The 19,118-nt window shown below is 36.9% G+C and overlaps 1 protein-coding gene across 1 annotated transcript in view; it reads right to left on the reverse strand.

Moving 5' to 3' along the window:
* The window catches only part of IL1RAPL1 (interleukin 1 receptor accessory protein like 1), a 671,544-nt gene that overhangs the window by 280,575 nt on the left and 371,851 nt on the right, over positions 1 to 19,118 (reverse strand). The window lies entirely within an intron of this gene.

Genomic DNA, 19,118 nt, shown 5'->3' on the forward strand with positions numbered 1-19,118 from the left:
TTTCATTCTCAGAGTAGTGTGTCAAAGCATTCTACCAAGTAATGACTTATATATTGCAGGTAGTACCTTTAGGCGAGCTGAAAAGCTATTAGATTGTACAAGTCAAATACAACACTTCCAAATTGACAGTCACATAAGGCTGTTGAAGTACAGAATCAGGGTTGGTCAGTCCTTAAGAACATGTGACTGTCCTTCACCAAATATTTTCGATGTCTACCTTATTTTCCTTTTTAAAGGGTCCCTACATTTTCTCCGTGTTAATCAAAACTACACATGATATATGTATCATGCATTTCAACGATTTTTTTTGGCATAATGTTTTCACTAACTTCTTAACCCCATTTCTAATTTCCATACCCTGGATCACGCGTTGCCTCAAAACCCATAACTTAATAATTAGATTAAGTATTTCTTACACACATATTCTATAAATGGGGTAGCAATGTGACATTAAATGAGTACAAGCTGCACACTCAAACATGCCTATAAGCATTCACCAAGATAATATTTTTAAATGATACTTCCCATTTAGTCAAAACCCCTTGTTACTATTATCCATTACATTTTATAGTATTTATTGCTAATTGGCATGACATGCTCTCTTGGGTTTTTAAGCTTCCATACATTTCCGCTCTGTGCTCTCATCAATTTATCGATTATCAGCCTGCAGATCTAAGAGTTTACTATCAAGCATCTTGAAGATAGGTTTCCCACTGCCTACTTCATTCCCAGCTAAACTGGACTATTTGGACTTTAGACAAGTAGTCGGTTCTCCTTCATTAAGCCTCCCTCCCCACCCTCTCTGATTGAATTGCCCAGGTCCCTTGAAATCTGTCACTGCAACTTCCACTCTGTAACAAGTAAAGAAATGATCAATTAAGGGTTGATGAACTAAATGTTTTTGCTTTGAGGGCTTTCCTTTTTCCTTGCCAGGAGGACCTGCCAGTTTGGTTGGTAACTGGAAGGCTGATCTAGACAGCAGTGCCAGGAGTTGGCCGTATGTCCTCATCACCAGAGGATTCAAGAATTCATTCTCCTTCGGCAGCTCACCCCCATTTTTCTTCAACAGAAAACACACTCAGTGCAAGGGGATGATGCACCCCGACTCAGAAAAATAGAGATGAGTTTTAAGAGTCCTGATTTGGGAAACCAACCTCACATAGGATCAGTAGCTTTTGTTCCTAACCAATTGAATGTATTATTCATCCATCTTCATTAATACTTAACACAGGGATGGGCATGAAGGGGAAAGGAAAGTTGGAGCAATAGAATGGGATCAATGGCTTTGAAATTCTCAAAGATCTGACATGACTTTGATTAAGCTTAAATACTCTTATTTCTTGCCTAAAGTAGTCTTAACAGCTTTTTATTCTCCTACTAGCTAAATAAGCAGATTACTCACTAAATGTTGGCAAAATAGTTCATCATTAATAGGTCAAAACCCACATTTATTAGACTCTGTTTATCAAATGATTTCAGTGAATTTCAAAAGTAACTATGTATCAAAATCATGAGTTTATTCAGTAAATTAATTCAGTTTATAAAATCTTGTGATTATGTAGTTACGAGTAGACAATTCAAGAGTTTGTTATAGAAAGCAGCTGAGAGAAATGTTCCCTGTTCAAACACATCCTACACCAATTTATAGCAAAAGAAAAGATCTGTAGAGAAAGATAATAGAATCCATATGCAGCACATTGGTTCAGAAATATAAAATGGTTGTGTGGTTCTCCACCTAAACCCACCACCCACCCTGTGGCATAAGGTTCATTCTTAAGACCTTTTATATTACTCTCATGTGACAACTCCAAGTTAGCAGAGAAATCACAGAGTGCTAGAGCCAGAAAAAATTATATGCTTATCAAGTTCTTTGATTTTAAAATTGTGTTGCCTAGGGCCGGCCCCGTGGCTTAGCGGTTAAGTGCATGCGCTCCGCTGCCGGCGGCCCGGGTTCGGATCCCAGGTGCGCACCGAGGCACCACTCCTCCAGCCATGCTGAGGCCGCGTCCCACATACAGCAACTAGAAGGATGTGCAGCTATGACAGACAACTATGTACTGGGGCTTTGGGGGAAAAATAAATAAATAAAATCTTTAAAAAAAAAAAAATTGTGTTGCCTAAAGCCCTATGATTTCCACAGTGCCCCACCAGGCAGGTGAAGTGAAAATAGAGATAAGGGGTGGTCCACAGGGCTTGACTCCATGCCTTGTTGTACTTCCCACCCCTCTCTGACAAAAGTAGCTCTGCTTTTATTTGTCTTATACATCAATATTTCGCCCAAGGTTTTAACCAAATAAATTCAATTCAGCTGATGTATAGTGAACACTGTAATGTGCTAAGCATTGTGATAGGGGGGTTGGAATATCTCTGGCTTCTCCCCTTATGCCTCACAGTAATCAGAAGTTTAAAAATAATAATAAAAATAAAAAATTCTGGGCTGATTCAACTCCCTTGTTTTAGAGATCAAAGATCCAAGGCACAAAAAGAACAACTGGCTTGCCAAAAGTAACAGAGCAAATTCAAGTTTGAGTCCTTGCTAGATCTTTGCCTCCCAATTCTTTGTTACCTGCTCCTTGAAAATTCTGTCAAGCAACTACTATAGCTCTGTGCAATGTTCCCTCTCAAAGCGTGAACAATTTGTTAGGAGAGCAAAAACATCCAACTAAGTAACCATAACCTCTAGCAGAGCAGACATCTCTAAGTGTCATGTTGTGGTATTATGCCATGACGAGTATCACTTAGGCCTGTTTCTCATATGATTTACCTGTCTTTGATAAAAAGTGAATGGAAACTACCAGATAGCACAACAGCTGAACTACAAATTTGACACATTAGCAAAATGACTGTGAAAAAGGGTGACCATTAAAGCTAAAATGTAGCTCAGCCCCACAGCCAGTTGAGGGTGAGCAATTTTGCTGCCAAAAAGAAAAGATACGTGTAGAATTATCCATTATTTTAATGTTTCTGATACTTTATAGTGTTTAATAAATATTAGTTGAATCAAATTGACAGAAGACAGAACTGGAAAACAAATGCAAGAACGGTAATGACCAAACAAAATGAACACACACACACAAACACAAAGCCCTCTTTATTTTCTTCATGGGCGAAGGTGGGATTGGAAGAAAATTTAAACAAATTACTTACAATAAAAAAACAAAGTAATTAGCACCAGACCATGACTAGACCAACTGACATTTTATTGTCAAGAAAACAACTTGCCTTTTGGGACACCTTCTCCCTCTCTCCATTCTCTCTCTCACACACACATACACAAAGACACACATACACACTCACTCACTAAACTGAAATCATTGAAAAACTAAAGAAATTCTGACAGTAATGACATGAAGCACAGGTTGATTTTAAGTCCTAATCATATTTTGTCTACCAAAAAAAATAAAACCACAAAACGATTATAGTAGAGACGTTTCTCTTGGTAATTATTCACTAAAATACTTCTGCGTATCCACCAACAAAAGTATTCCAAGCTCTCATTTCATTCTTCAGAACACACTACTGACAACATTAAAACTGATACAGTTATTTAAAATAAAAACAGACCTCTCTTACAGAGTTATTAATATGTCCCAATCAACAAAACTGTTCTGCAGAGTAGAAGGCGAATTTTAAGGACATTTGTTTTGCTTACCAGCTGCCAGTTATAGAAACATCTAGAAGTCGGTATACATGAAGTTGTGTATGGGATTGATTCTTTACCTATGTTAAGGTTCCCTAACTAATCATGAAGGGATGCAGTCTCTCCCTTTTTTCCCCATTCCACGTACACTTGGGTTATGGAACAGTGAAAAATAGGATCCCGTCTTCCAGAAACAAAAGTGAGAACAGACCAGGGTAATGAGAACAGTATTCTTGAAATTGTCTAGTATTCTTAAAGAAGAGAGAAATGTGAGATAGATGTTTAGGATGAGTGTACATTTCTCTGTTGACCAGTCACCCTCTAAAATTTAATTTTAGTCCCTCAAATACTAATCTCTCCAATATATTGAGAATACTCAATACTTCTTGGATACCTATAATCATGCTACCACAAAATTTGTTCTTTCAAAATCATAGATAATTTTCAAAATGTATTTTAAGTAATACTTTTTCTGCTTTGTTTCTTAGAAGCACGATGGTAGAGTAAGAAAGATCATACACTTAGCTTTCAGGGAGGTATGGGTCTAATAATTCCTGATTCTGTCTTGTTGATTTGACAAATTGGAGAAGTTATTTAAACTCTCTGAGTCTCAGTCTCCTTATATACAAATGTGAAATAAATAGTTTTCCCTTATGGCTTGGTATGAGGATTAAACAGGATAACAGATTAAGTGTCTGGATATAGTGTATGGAAAATAAATCTGTTCTAATGATATCCATCAAAGTTTAGGACAATAGCATTTAGCATTCTACATAGCCCAATAAGAAAAATATTATTATTTGTGAAATAATGAACTGAATGTTTAGCTAAGGGCTCAAAAGGCATTTAGATTCTGAATTTAAGAATAATTAATATTTCCTACATTATTTCCATAGCAGGAGAACCAATCTACCTTCAAGAACACAATTCAACAAAAACATTTTGAAGACTTTTAGCTATGCAAGCAATGTACTGGGATTGTCAAGGACTCAAAGGTAAACAAAACTCAGCTTTTAACCCTCATGGAGTTTACAATCTAGATAAATAATTATAACTCCATAATTCAATTTCAAGAGCACTTATGAAGTACCTACAGATAGTAAGCACTATATTAGAAATAAAAAGATCAATAAGACATGAAGTCATACATAAGAATGTATGAGATGAGAGCATATATAGGATGCATTGTGATGAGTCCTATACTCAGAGGTAATTTCTCTACAACCCTATTTAAATCTATCAACTAAATCTGGTCACAAAACAATATTTACAGGTTTATACAGCTGACGATAAAACATGCTTTGTGGCCATCCCACCAACATGCTCCATTTTACAATGGGTTTTTGTTTGTTTGTTTGTTTTGTTATCTGCATGTATTTTTTTTAACTTAAAGGAGTTGACGGACAATTGCCTATTTTCCTAGCAAGTCAAGGGAATGTGGATTACCCATAGAGTTTCAATGACTCAGAATGGGATTTCAGTTCTGCTTTCTTCAGCCTGAAATGTTTTAACATTAATTTGTAATAGTGGAGCACAGAGCTTGTGAGAGCTATAGAAAGTAGACACAATCTCACGTTCCTTGGGAGAAAAAAATGAATGTACAGGAGAATATATCAGCATGTACCAGGTAAAGCCATTTGGGGGAAAAGAGGTGCTTTATTTTCTACTTATCTCTAATACACTGGGATTGGCAAAATTTCTCCTTTCTGTTACAAACAATTATGGTGACTCACAACAGAGTCATGGAGCCTTAGAAGCCTCAAAGAGAGAGGAGTGGCAAAGCAATTGAGCAGAGAAGTGCTGGGAGAGCAGTTTATGAACAAACTAACACCATATACAAGATTACCTTGATCTAAGAGTCATGTCAAAGCGATAGAGAAAACACTCGGGAGGACATAACTCTTAATATGTCTATCAAAATGCATGTATTCAGGAAAATCAAGTCATTTGGCTAGTTTTGATACTTAATATTTTATTCAAATAGTTTGGTAAGTGTTGCTTAAAATGCAAAAAAAGAAATATGTTCATTCATTCATTCAACAAATATTTTTAAAATATCTCCCCTTTCCAGGTACTTTTCTAGTTACTAGAGAGTATAACAATTTTGTCAGTAGAACAGACAAAATTCTTGTTATCATGTAACTTGCCTTCCAGAGAGGGAGATGGAAAATATACACATAAATGAATACATGCACAATATAATATCAGGTGGTTATAATTACTATGAAAAAATAAAGCAGCTACAGAGAAAGAGACCAATGGAGGTACTATTTTAGAGAGAAATGTCAGGAAAGTTTGCTCTGAAGATCATGTGAAACAGATCTGTGTGAAGGGAAGAAATCAGCCATGTGAATACCTGGAGGAAGATTATGGCAGGCAGAGGGAAGAGCCAGTGCAGAGGCCCTGAGATGAGTGTGCACTTGGCACATTTGAAGGATAGCACAGGTCATTATAGCTATATTGACATAAAGAAAGAGTGGCGATGAGTTCAGAGACAGCCATGGGCCAATTCCAGTAGGACACATGGAAAAGACTTGGGTTTTATTCTAAATATAATGAGAATGTCCTGGAGAATTTTGGAGAGAGCCCCTGGTGGCATTTATATGCCAGAACTATCAGTCTGGCACCTTGGTGTTCAAGTCTGGGAGGATGGGCTAGTGTGGGGACAGTAAGTCAGAGTGGAGGCAGGTAGGCCAGTAAAGAGGGTATCGAAGCAGCTCACTGACAGGTACATTGGTGCTGGGGGTGGAAATGTTAGGATGTTTTCCTTTAAGTATTTATTTTGTAGGTAGAACTAACAAAATTTACTGAAAGACTTGATGTGGAAGGTAAATGAAAATCTAGGAGTTTAGGGGGATCCCCAGTTATGGGCTTGAGCAGATGCATGAATGCATGAATGGCAGTGCCATTTAATGATATGGGGGGCTGTATAACAGGGGTAGTTTTATGGGATAGCAGAAATCAAGAGATAAGTTTTTAAAAATCAATTCAGTCACCTCCCTTTATCCATAGAGGCTTAAGAATTTTACTACTGATCATTGATTTATATTTTGAAAAACTGAGCTGCTGATCCACAACTCATCTTCCCTGCTGGTCCCCCAGAGGACTGGGAAAATGGTTTAAAAAGTTTCATATTTCAGGCTAATGCCATATTCATTTATCATGAGATAAACTTTGGCTAACCTCTACTATCTTTTGCTTTAATATCATTCATAATAAAAAAAATATATACCCCTAAACTTATTTTTGACCAATAGAATCAGGGCCATGCTTAGCTAAGATATTAAGAATAATTCTCAAGTACTCCCTCGCTTCAATGGTATGTGGAACATATTCAATTGGGAAATTTAATATCATCATGTTTAATTAGTTTTTTCGTATTTAAAAAATATTTATTATGAAGTACTGTTCTAATATAGAGTGATGGAATTTATATTTAATCACTTTCCAATATCTTGACAAACCTCCCAGGTAACATAAACAATGAAAAGATTATATTTATTGAATAATTGTTTTTAAAATAGAATCACTCAAGAATATTATATGAAAACTTAATTACAATGGAGCTAATGTTAGGGCTCAGGTTCTCTATTCATTCGCCACCTTCTACAGTTGCCTCTTAAGCTCCAGCTTCCATCATATGCAGCCCTGCTTGCCACACCCTGACTCATGGCCAATCCCAGTCACCCACTACACCCTGACTCTAACCAAATGAGCTGAGAAAAATACGGAGGGCAAACAAAAGAGCGCGTGGGTAGACAGAATATATAAAAGTGGTTTCATATTTTTAAATTTTATTTTTAAAACAATTGCTGCAGTAGATTTTGCATAAATGTTGTGGGAATGAATTCTAACTGATTGCATGATTGACTTCAACCATTTTAAATAAATTAGTGTGTAGTCAAGGCTAAAGCAAAAAAAAATGGTGAGGAAAATGAAACAATACATAATTATCTGGAGAAATTATGATGAATCCTAGGAAAAGGATTCTGATTGATATAATAGCTATAATCAAGTAGGTGAGCATGCCAACTACTGTTTTCACTTCTGTTGACAGGCAAGGAAAAAATTAATGGCCACCAATTAGCTTCTAGGGACAATAGTCAATTCTAAGAAATTATATGTCCTGTGAGGGAAAGCGTTTCTTCCCTAGCAATGAGAAAGTAAGCAAAATTATCATAGCATATCATTTTTTTCTTTTTCTATTCGTAGATAAAAGGTCTTCAAGACATAATAATGATAAATCCCAGGCTACTTGGAAATGCTTTTTAAAGGAAAATTGTGGAACAGAAAAAAGGCACCATGTTACTACTGAAAGTGAGAAAATTTTTAATTCTCTGCTTGGCTTGGAATATCACAGTAAGACATTATATTTCCATAGTATAGTGTAATGTAATTTAATGGCCTTTCAGATTATATTGGGTTGGTTTATTTATATTGTACTTCAATGTAGAAGATATTTACATTTCTTGGCTTTTTCTTCATGATACAGAATGTTGCACAATTACTCACTGGTATAGCTCTCTGACAGTGGTTCTCAACTGAGGTTTTCACAACTGGTGTGGTGGGGTGCTAGTTGACAAGGGATGCTGCTTAACTTCCTACAATGCACTGGAAAGCCCCCCATAAGAATTATCTGATCCCAGATATCAATGGTGCTAAGGTTGAAAAAAACTTGCCCTATGATAACCATATATTAAAATTGGTTTTATTACCTTTATTTAAAGCCTGAATTGAATGAGAGACTTTAATTTTCTGGTAGACAGAAAGCTATTGGAAACATGGGGATTGATGAAATGGTGGAGGATGCTGCAGTCTGGGCTACCATATAACGGACCACAGCCATGAGGGAAGCCATGAGGGTGTATGAAGTTCTATGTAGGCTTAGTACCCAGAAAAATCAGGTGTGACAGGGTGCAGGGGAGATATGGGAGGCCAAAATGAGAAGTAATTGGGAGTCCATATAAAGAATGAGTAACCTTCTCTTCCTCCTTCCAAACTCGCATAGGAAGAATGACCACCACCAAGGCCTCTTGCTGCCATCCAAACAACTAAAAATTAAGACGTTCTTCTCTAAAGACATAGAATAAACCATCTAATGCAGAATAGCAGAGGCATTCCAGAACTGCAGAAATAATTCTAAGGTAGTATAAAACATTTAGCTGTTGAAATATTACAGAATTATTATAGCAAAATTTCCTAATACTACTATACTTCAGTTAGTATAGAAGTTATTTGCAATCACTGAACACATATTTACCAAAAGAAGGTAGCCTAAACATAGTTTTTTTGGTAAGTGACAATAAGTATTCAAGGGAGCTAGCCAGGGATTAAAAACGAAGTAGCCCATGTAATATCTCAATTTATCATGAAAAGTCAACATAGCACACTCTACTTAATTTCGTTCACAAACTATTAAGTTGACATGATGTTAGCTGGAACTCTCAGCATAAATTTAATGCTTTTAAGACACAAGAACATAAATATAAGATTGCAAATAAGCATATGTGCATATGTACAGGAAAAATTAACATGTCATATTTTGGGGTGTGCAGTTATATTATTTCATTTGACCATCAGTTTGCTACAATGAAAAGATCTAGAAACTTCTCCCAAAATGAACAGCCAGTGAAGAGAGCAGCCAAGATTGGAACCCACGTCATCTGATTTTAATGATCGCATGCTTTCCATTTCTGCAGACTGTTTTTCAATCTTTGTGATTTCTAATGTAGTTTCTACTAGACACCTCCTTTTTCCTGGAGTTTCTGATCATATGGGGCAGACTGGGGGGAAACAATATTTTGGTAGAGTTTGGAAACAGAGAAATGGAAAAGTCTGTGTGAATTTAAAGGACTTCATTAGGACTAAACTGTATTTGATGATAGTGAAGCTTTTACTGTAGAATTTGATTAAGTCTGACACTGGTTTTTTTAAGATCGGAAGGGAGGATTATGTCTGTCATTGGCTTTCATAAGCAGAACCCTTTAATGATACCAGGACTTGATGATGACATACAATTTGAAGCTCTCATTATGATAGTGGACCAAAAAAAAAAAAGTAAGCATTCTAGAAATCCCATTAAAAGTGTTACCAAAGAGAAAATGATTCTTACTAAGCATGTTCTCCATTGAAATTCAAGGTTGATCAATATAAACTAAAATCTTTTCAATTTTTGTAGTAATTGTATAAAATATTAGAGATGTCCTTTAGAGTGATATTTTATAACAACCCAAATCCTGTAAAAAATAACATCATTTTTGCATAAAATGCGGAAACATAAATCAATCAATTCTACTATTACTACATGGCATTCTTCTAGGTGAATTAAACTTCATTGATGGTCAGCTTCTTGTGGGACAATAATAGTAGATTTGTCAAATATTGATATATCCAACTTTTGCATTTGCTTTAACTTTCTTGACCTCTGTCAATGAGAAGGCTGCACTAAGATAGCACAGGTTCCTTTGTTTTTTTTTTGTTTTTTTTTAAAGATTTTTTTATTTATTCCCCCCAAAGCCCCAGTGGATAGTTGTATGTCGTAGCTGCACATCCTTCTAGTTGCTGCATGCGGGACTCGGCCCCAGGATGAATGGAGAAGCGGCGCCTCGATGCGCACCCGGGATCCGTACCCGGGCCACCAGCATCGCAGCGCGCGCACTTAACCACCAAGCCACAGGGCCGGCCCCGCACAGGTTCCTTTGATATTCTATGAATCTAAGCTAACTTCTATAGAGTTGGAACCCTGGAATTTCAATATAATAGTAATAAAAATATTGTGTGTTAAATTACAGGCTGACTGTGATATTTAACAGCATTACTGATTAAAGAGAAATACCTCCAAATAATTAACCTCTCTCCCTCCCTGCCTGCCTCCTTTTCTTTCTTCTCTCTCCCTCCCTTCCTTCTTTCTCTTCTCTCTGTTTACTCTCCGTTTACTCTCCCTCTCTCTCTTCTTTCTTTCCTTCTTTCCTTTCTTTCTTTTTTCTCCTCTCCTTCCCTTCCCCCATCCATCCCTCCTTTCATTTCATACTTCCTTCCCCAGAAATATATCTGGAAGGCAGACCGAAAGAAAAACATTTTGTTTTCTCTGTTCTGGTACAGTGAAAAAACAGAACCCTAAACTTCCACTCATTCATTTATTCAACAAATGGAGCAGCTATAACTTACTCGCCTACATCAGCATCACTTTTTCCTGTTGAGATTAATTGTTAGCATTCATCCAAGTAACACTGTTGGGAATTATCTTTTTTGCAGAAGTCGTTTCATAAAAATGATTATTTAACAAATAATAACCTCCTACCTAAAAGGATTTGAAACAGTTTCGACAATGTCTAAAAGCTTACTAAAGAGTTCCTATGGCGGTTTTCGATTGTTTCATAAAATGAAAGTCTAACTCAAGTCATTAAAAACGTGATTACTACCAAAAAATAAAACCAAACTCAAGAAAGAAGAGCATGCCTATGAGCAATCCGATCAGGCACTCTTTAAATAAAGCTTGCTATTCAAATCTAATTATGCTGCGAATGCTGTTATATTACTTTTGCTATCAGCGCATAGCCAAGAGTTACTTGGCAACAAATGGAGATTAGTCATTTCAAGAATTTTCTTTTCAGCAATGCAAGAACAAACTGCAAATTTGTTCTTAGTTGCATTGCACACCATTCATATCCTCAAAAGAAAAGAAAAAAAATACCAAAACAAAAGCCTGTTACAAACAATAATATACACAAAATGTTCATAATGATTGAAGCTGAGCGATGTGTACATTGAATTTCATTATGTTATTCTGTCTATTTTTGTGTCTTTTATGCTTGAAATTGTCCAAAATAAAAAAATATTTTTAACAAATGTCATGGATATAAAAACTTTAGGATTTGGTAAATTTTTGAGTGTTATATATAGCATAAATATGTGCATACATCTATATATGTCTATATAGTGTAGCATAAATTATAAATTTCAAGCCAAGTTTATAACAAGAAATGAAATTAAATTGAATTGCATCTATGCCAGCTCAAAGCAATACCGCAGCTCTATTTGCTCAGCAAAATTTGTTTCTATTACATCTTCACATTTCTTTGTTTATAATAAATATAGCAAAAGCATTTTACTTTAGGAAAAATGAATTGAAAAACACTAATACGGTTTATCAGTTAAATATTACTGAGTTGCAAATTACCCTTAATCTTAGTAGCTTAAAATAGTGGCCATTTATTATTATTCATTAGTCTACAAGACAGCTGGGAGGCTCAGCTGATCCAGCCCAGGCTTGAATGATCTTTGCTCAGCTCACTCATGCATCTGTGGTCAACTACAGGTCAAACATGTGGTTTTGCTCATCTGGGCTGAGCTGGCTTACATTTCTTATATTTTAGCAAGCTAAGACTTCTATTCAGTAACTGATATTGGATCAATGGAGGTTTGTAAGCAGGGAAGTAAAATGATCCAAAGTGAATTTTTTAATGCTCCTTTCAAGTCTGGAACTAGTCTCAGGCTGCTCTGCATCAAGCACACTGAACATTCTACCATTTCCCCAATTCACCATTCTTTTGGATTCATTTGAAATGTGCCTCCTTTGCTCCTTCCGGAATGCCATATCACTCCTTCTTAAATCCTAATTCACTTTCCATAACTACCACAGACATCAATTCTTAGGCTAAACTTTCCTGACTCTTGATGGGGCCCCCAAACACAAATGTCTTACTTCTGTCCAGGCTTTAAGAGGCTGGGTTGTAACTTTTCCTTCTATACATCTGACTTCCCCTTGAGACTATAACTTCACTGAGAATAGGGATTTTGATGGTTTTTTAAAAGAAAATTTTTAACCTTCATGTCTCTAATGTTTTTAGTGTTTTCCATAACAGGTAGAACATTATGAATGCTCAAAAAATTTTTACAGAATGACTAGTCAAAGAAAGATTTAACTGTATTTCATGCATTCTATTTTAAAAGGCAGTAATTGTATGCTCCTTTTTTCTAAGGATTTGCATTAAAAACCTGCCATTAACAAACGTATTTTGATGGCTAATGAGATAAGCTTCAGTTGCTTTAGAAAATTTACTCATCTAGAAAATAAACTACATGAATTCAGAAAATAACTGTTAATATTCTTTGAAAAATATTAAGTACCAGCTATTTGTATAATTATATGAGAAATATGTCATCTTTCTTTAAGTGGTTTATGACCACAAGTTAGTATATTCAGCTAACGTTACTCATCTCTGGGGAAGAACTTTTCATTTTTTGACTTCTCTTATAATGTAACATCCACTTATAATGTAAAGATGAAGACAATTAATCACGCAATTGACAATATGTAAGAACTTCCAGTGATTCGCCTAGTATTTGGGCTGGTGCCATGGGGCAAGGCCAAATAAGAACAAGACAAGATACCCACATACAAGTAATTTACACTCTCATTGAAGAGACACGACCAATAATTCACCTACAAATGAAAGACACTATTTGATAATAAAGTGAGCTATGTAGTCCTGGCTATCGATGATTTTGCAGTTCTAAGTTAAAGGACAGAAGAGATAGGATATTAATTGAATTGAGATTCATGGATGAGGTACATGTAATAGGTGCAGTAGATAATTGTACCTGAACCAGCTCATCTAGGAAGGACTGAGACTTTCCCTGTCCACCAAGCTCTCTCCCACACACTTGACAAATAATTTGTTTTCTGTTGGTATGGGAATGCACCATGAGGTAGGAAGTAAGGTGACAGCACAATGAAAACAAGATTTGGAAATCAAGAAGCCAAGCAAGGAAGTCATAAAGCTGTAAAGGGTGCTCCAAGTGAGTACAAGGTTAATAGTTAATAGACCCCTTTATTGGAATCCTTTAATAGACCTCTTTGTGCCCTCTATCTGCAATGGAAAAATCAAAGTCTTTAGAGTTACGAAGTCCTAGGTTCAAATTTTGGCTCTGCTTCATTACAAAATTGTTTTATGCAAATTGCTTCATATGTTTTAAACTCAGTTTCTTCATCTGTAAAGTAGATATAGAGTACATTTCTTGAAAAGAATCACTCTTTTAAAGGCTTGTTTTGAAGTTTAAATGAGCTACCTCTTAAGGGTAGCTGATATTATGCCTACCACAGAAAATGTGCTCCATAAATGGTAGTGTGCATTAACAGTAGTATTAGGGATTTGGATGCCTCCAGAAGCAAGGCTAACATGTACCTGAGAAGAAAGGAGGGATGGGTCATTCCAAAAAGAGGGAGCAGCATGAATAAAGAAACAGAGCTGGACTTGATATATCATGTAAGTATAGAGGTTAATGAGGCAGTGGGACACACTGGATCAGAGTTATCTTGAGAAATATGGGCAAATAGGCATCTCCAAAAACATTTTATTGAAAGGATTAACAACTATAGGAATCATGAGGTAAAGGCAAGATATTAGTTATCTCCTAGGATTAATGTATAAATAAACAATAGGTTGTCTAACCTGTTTTTCCTCATTGTAAATTGGAATTAGGTTGTGAATTTTGATTCACAAATCTACATACTCCAGAATGCTCTTGCTTGGATTAAACAATGCTTCAAAGACAATGGCTGCAAGCAGTAGCTAATTCCATACTGATTAACCTAGCATAAAAGCATTGCTAAACACAGAGCACTGACCTCATCAATGACTGTCAGAGCATTTAAGATGGAGAGGTGGGTGGTAAACACCGCATGGTCTGTAGGACCCAAAGGCAAATTATTAGATTGCTCTAGGCCGCATTAGAAGAACAATGTAGATGCCACAATTCACCTGAACTCAATAAGGGGAGGCCTGCAGGTGTGACTTTGAAGTCCCTTTCAGGCAACAGCACTGTCATTTGCCACATCATCAAACAAAAAGAAAACAAGAGAGGAAGAGAACACAACTAGAGTCAGCCAGCAAATATCCAACTATGTTAGCCACATTAAAAGATTATGTCTGCTTTGATGCCTGTATTCTCAAGTTAGTGCTCTATTAATTTAATTTTTGCTTGCTGGTCCTACTATGGGTTGTTTACACTTCAAATTAATATTTGTTGAGCCTCATAAATTGCTAAATTGTGCTTATTGTTCATCTATGGTACCTAATAGATTATATAGTTCAGAATTTAAACTTGAGCTGCACCGTCCTATATGGTAGCTACTAGCGTCAGTTGCACCAGCCTTATTTTAAGAACTCAATAAGCACATGTGTCTTGTGGTTACCTTATGGGACAAGCAGATCTGGGACATTTCTATTATTGCAGAATGTTCTATTAGGCTGTGCTGGACTAGAGTTACTCTCAACATTTCTCATACCATGACACATTTGGAAATTATATTTGTAGGGCACTCTGGTTTAAACAATCTTGTGGTCAGAAGTGATTGGTCTAGGGGGTCCAGCTGTCCCTGAGAACTTAGAGGAGTCATTGTCTTAGCACACCTAAAATCCATTTGGGGTACAACCGTGTGCCACTGGACAGCAATTGGAAATCTGTGCCTTAGTTGATCTCTGGTCCAATACCATCAGAGAAGTGTAGTAGCTTGTCCTCTTAAAAAACAATCACGAATTAGGTTTGTATTTCTAATTAAAAGGACAGGTAATCATAATGTCAAGGATATTTGAAAAAGGCTAAAACCCAAACTGATAGATATCATTGATTGTGTACCACAGGCAAAGCTTTTGCTGAGTGTTATAACAAACATGGATATTGAATTTCTTGGTTCCTGCTCCCCAAAGAACTAGCAAACTTACTGGCAATACAGAACAAAACTACCCCTCTCACTTCTGAAATCTAACTAAATCATAAAGCAGAATGTTGGAAATGTTAGGACAGGGTGTTAAGACAAAAGAAGAGTAAGATTTCTTACTTCTTTCTCTTTAAAACAAAAAGACAGGAGGAACAAGAAAGGTGAGTTGTTTGTGGTAGACACAGAAGATGAGTTGCAGACATTTCAGTTATTTGAGAAATGAATGGAAGCAAATGGCACGTCTAAGAAATTGTTAACACTAATGTGTTTGTGAACTTGCAAGTTTCTCCCCAAGATCCAGGAATCTTCTTTATAATGATTTTAGATAATTGGAAAAATCTTTGTTATCCAGGCACTATCACTATGGCACTAAGTGCTAGACCTTCCAAGGAATGCAAGATTAGCAAGACCTGCTTTTCACAACCCCAGTTTCCAGAAGCACGGGTTTCATGGACTAGTCAAGTCAAAGATGAAGAAATGAGCTCCATGAGGTCTTGGATTTTACTGCCTTTTCTACTGAAGAGCTAAAGATATTGCAGAGCTATTCTCATGAAAATAAAAAAAGAACTAGGTATTCTAAGTATCATTTTACAGCTGGTGGAGACAGAGATAGAAAGAAGAGTGAGGTGGGTATGCTTTCCACAAATGCTCATTGAAAATCTCTTTGCACCAGGCACTGCTCTTAGTGCTGGAGAATTGGCAGTGAATAAAACAGAGCCTGCATGCAGGGGGAAAAAGCATAGAGGTCATTAAGAAAATATAGCAAGGTAAGAGACCATTGAGAGCAGTGCTACATTTTATACAGCCTGATGAGGGAAGATCTTATTAATAAGAAGACATTTGAGTGAAAACGTAAAGGAAATCAGGAAACAGGCCATGCAAATACCAAAGAGAAGAGCCTTCCAGGCAAGGAGAAGAGCAAGTTCAAAAACACTTAGGTGGGACTGTGCCTGGAATATCTGAGGAGCAGTGAAAAGGCCATTGTATATACAGGTGAATGAGTTGAGGAAATGAGCTCAGGAAAGAGCAGAAGGATATGAAGTTAGAGAAATATCAGAGAGCCAGATCACTTATGGCTTTGCATGTTTAATTTGGACCTTTAGATTGAAAGTCATTGGTGATTTCTTAGCAGAGAATAACATGATCTAATTTGTGTTTTAGGATTCACTTTTGCTGCTGTGGGAAAATACACTGTTGGGAAGCAGGTTGATATGTTAGGAAGCAATTACAATAGTCCAGATGAGATTTGTTGTCAGCTTGGATTAAGGCGGCAGCAGCAGTGGCAGAGAAGTGTCCGTGTACTGCATCTGCTTTCAAGGTGCTTTCATGCGGTGTGAGACACGAGGTAAAGGGAGGAGCATCCACAAGAAAAGAGTTGCCATTTACTGCTGTGGGAAGATGGTGGGAGGAGCAGTGGGGGGGTGCATATAGGTAGACAGATCAGGAGTTTGATTTTGTTCATTTCAAGTTTGAGATACCTCTTAGACATCAAATCTGAGCTATTTAGTAGGCAGCTGGATATATGAGTCTACGATGCAGGGATGACATCAGGGCCAGAGATATAAATTTTGGAGTCATTAGCATCTCAGAGTATTTAAAGCCATGGGCTGGATGAGATCACTGGGGAGTGAGGGCCTCACTCTGGACTTGAACCTCCCTCCTCTCAGATGCTGACAAAGACACAAACAAATCAGAGAAATAGCAGCGATTACTGCTCAGCTGCCACATAGCAACACCAGGCAGCTGCAATGCCCCTGGGTAAATACCCAAAGTAGCTAGTACTTAGCATTTTTTCAAAATATTTCAGGAATCAATCTTTCTGACAGCCTTAGAAATACACAGCAAGGCAGCCTTCCACATGAGTAAAAATAATGCATGTGTTATCTGGTAGCGTAACGCCAACCTCCATAGCACCAGCTGTAGTCACACTGATGCCTCTTCAGCTTCATTTCTTTTCACTGAACAGCTGGACTAGAGATCTAGAGAGGGCCAAAAACATGCCAGGGGCAGAGCAGGATTTCTAAAACCGTTCTGATACCTGAATGCCGAACAGTGTGCTCATAAGAGCCTGCAAAATGCCAGGCGCCTATAATATAGCTCCTGCCTTAAAACCCTGGCCACTTTAGATGCATATCTCAAACTCTGGGTATAAGGTATTTGAATTTTAGCCAGATGAATTGTCTTTAAGGGTCAGCTGTGACAACACGAGCAAGTAACTGACCAGCCAGTCCACGTGGTATGATGGGGGAAAAATAACGAAATCAGCTTGCTTTGCTGCTCATCTGGAGGGGCGTGTGACTTGCTTCATGCTGCCAAGTCAGCAAGTGTTCCCCGAGGCTGTTCCTGCCCTTCTTAACTACAGAAGCATCAAAGCAACACAGGGATTGTATATTTCAACTCTGGGATTTTTTTAATGCTAATTATGATGAGAAGATCCCCCTGAAAAGTCAGCGCTATCATCAGCGCATCTTTTGTGTGTATGTGTAAAAGGGTACCTGAAAACAACACTTGCAAAGTGTCAGGACAACTAGTCAGATCTAATTGCAAGACATCACATAGTGCACAGAGTCCAGCAATCACAGGGGTCAGGCTAAGAAAACACACTCCATGTAAAGTTTTGTTTCAAAGAAAGCCAGATAATGGTTGAAGGGGCCAGTTGCAGCTGGGCATGTCTGGTCCTAAGTCTGAAACAGCAGAGAAAACTGGAAACAAAAAAAAAGAATCTAAAAAAATTAAGAAAAGTATTCTGAAAAAACGTATTTCACTTTCAAGAATAAAGGCATCCTTTTAGTATAAACAGCGGGCAAAGAAGTCATTTTAAAAGCTAGTATTAAAACCTGAATATGGCATCTTATGTATGTATGAGCAAGCGCACTTGAGATCCTCACTTACTAACAGTTCTTTTGATAAAAGATACCTCGGCAAAGCACATTTAATACATCCACAGTGGAGCCAAGTGAATTCAGATATGTACTTATATATCCACCATATGTATTTTCCAAAGTATTAATTTGGGAGTTGGACATTGTTCAACAGAACAAACTCTCATAACTTTGAAAAAAATAAAAGCATATGTTTTATTCATGAGAGTGGAAAACTGAAACCATGAAGCTTGAAATAAAAAAATGCAAAGCAAATGCCATATTGTATTCAAGCATTGCTTAACAACTAGACTCGAAATGAGCAGCAGGTAACTGAAATTCTGCTGTGGATCCAGGGGATGTTCAAAAATTGTTAATCGGTGTTGACAGGCAGAAGTTAACATTACTAAAGTGGCAAATAGAGCCCAAGTGACACAAAGGAGGAACCAAGAAAAACGCAACATTTTACTCAACAGTCTAGAACTCAGCATCAGAACAAAGAATAGATATTGATGAGAGGAGAAACGGAAGTAGGTCCTTTTAATCACCATGCTAGCCTAGGTTTGCTTTGGCAATTAGTCTGGAGCATCTTCAACATGCTAAGGAACATATAAACATAAAACACTGTATTTTCACTTTTATTAGAGATTCATTCCAAAAGTATGTCAATAGAAGTTGGCACTAAACATAGGTCCATTATGTAAAGAAAGTATGAAAAAGCTGAAAAAATTTTTTTCTAGGGTCGCCTAAAAAGAGCAAATGTTTCTATGTAAACTATTCCTATTCTTTCTGTATTTCATTTAATAAAGTCTTATTGGGTGTTTACCGTGTATCAGATACCCGGCTAGGTGTTATGGAGGGATAAAAAAGGAACAAGATACCATTCTCTCAATTA

Source organism: Ceratotherium simum, chromosome X (assembly GCF_057802395.1).
Source record: "Ceratotherium simum simum isolate JZ-2026a chromosome X, ASM5780239v1, whole genome shotgun sequence".
Taxonomy (NCBI): Eukaryota; Metazoa; Chordata; class Mammalia; order Perissodactyla; family Rhinocerotidae; genus Ceratotherium; species Ceratotherium simum.